A 1,919-nucleotide genomic window follows, 5' to 3' on the forward strand; every position below is an offset into this window, starting at 1 on the left:
AGATCCTCCTTGATCAGTTGCAATCCATAGTATTTATAGAGTGATATTTAAGGGCAAGGGGAATTTGGTGTGTGAAAAAAAAGGTCATATTCTGCCCCAGGCACAACTGTAAAATTAGTAAAATGAATCTTGCTGACCAGTCCTTACCCCTCATCCTAAATCCAACTCAAGTGTTAAATGTTGAAGGATTAAGCTGTGATTCCCCTCCTGGGGTATTTGTGTTTCAGAGGGAATCCTCTGTAAGTGAGAGGAGAGGATTATTTTAATGACTCCCAACCTTACTAGACAGAACCCAAGATTTGGGAGAGCATTCTCTTAAGAAGGTGACCCCCTGAATGTCATTCTGCTCCTACCATCCTCAATAAAGTAAACAGTGACCATAAAAGTTTCCAATCATTGCCCTAGCCCAGCCGTGGGCAAACTACGGCCCGCGGGCCGGATCCGGCCCGTTTGAAATGAATAAAACTAAAAAAAAAAAAGACCGTACCCTTTTATGTAATGATGTTTACTTTGAATTTATATTAGTTCACACAAACACTCCATCCATGCTTTTGTTCCGGCCCTCCGGTCCAGTTTAAGAACCCATTGTGGCCCTCGAGTCAAAAAGTTTGCCCACCCCTGCCCTAGCCAGTTTGGATTGGAAGTTAGAGCATCAGCCCTCAGACTGAAGGGTAATGGGTTCAATTCCAGTCAAGGGCACATACCTTGGTTGCAGGATATATCCCTGCCCACCCCCCTTGGGGCACATGCAGGAGGCAACCAATCAATGTGTCTTTTCACATCAATGTTTCTCTCTCTCTCTGTCTCTCTCCCTCCCTTCCACTCTCAATAAAAAAATAATGGCAAAAATATCCTCAGGTGATGATTAACAACAACAAATTTCCAATCATTGATCTCAGAGTTGAGAGAACAGGACCTTTTCAATTTAAGTGTGGACATATTGGTCTGCTGTGTCTGGTGTTAAAAGACACATCTGCGTACCCAGAGTCCAATCACTGCTAGATTTTTCATATTCTTATGCTATTAAATTCAAAGAGAAAACTCCATGATGTGTTCTTTTATTCATTTCACACATATTTACCAAGTGTCTATTATGTCCCAAGTACTATCCTCTTTCTAGAGATACAACAATATAAAAGCCTAAGCGACCGTTAGCTATGACATGCACTAACCACCAGGGGGCAGACGCTCAATGCACAGGCATGGAAACATGGAACAGACTGATGAATCTCAGAGAGAAAGGGGGAGGGGATTAACCAAAGATCTTATATGCATACTAGAGACCCGGTGCTCCAATTTGTACTCAGGTGGGGTCCCTCAGCCTGGCCTGAGGGGATTGGGCCAAAACTGGCTCTCCGACATCCCCTGAGGGGTCCTGGATTGCAAGAGAGTGCAGGCCATGCTGAAGGACCCCACCAGTGCACGAATCTGTGCACTGGGCCTCTAGTGAACAGATAAAATTCATGGAGGTTACATTATAGTGGAGGACAGCAGTGGTGAAGGGGCAAGATACAAACAAATCTACACTAATAAAAGAGAAACATGCAAATTGGTGTCACTCCACTACCCTTCCCATTGGCTAATCAGGGCGATATGCAAATTAACTGCCAGCCAAGATGGTGGCCAGCAGCGAGGCAGCTTGAAGTGAACAGGAGGCTTGCTTGCTTCAGTGATGGAGGACTCTAACGTTCCCCGCCTGCCGCTGCCAGCCTCTGAGCTTGCAGTTTGAAACATTGTTACAAATATAGAAGCTAAACAAAACCCCAGAAACCTGCTTTCAGCCAGCCAGGATCTCAGAGCTGGAGTTGAAACAGTGTTTCGATTATAGAACCCAAACAAACCAGATACCTGCTTTCAGCAGCCGAGGCCTAAGAGCTGGAGCCAAGCCTCAGAGCTAAAGCTGGCCCAGAATAAAAAAA

The sequence above is a fragment of the Myotis brandtii genome, unplaced genomic scaffold, assembly GCF_000412655.1.
Source record: "Myotis brandtii unplaced genomic scaffold, ASM41265v1 scaffold456, whole genome shotgun sequence".
NCBI lineage: Eukaryota > Metazoa > Chordata > Mammalia > Chiroptera > Vespertilionidae > Myotis > Myotis brandtii.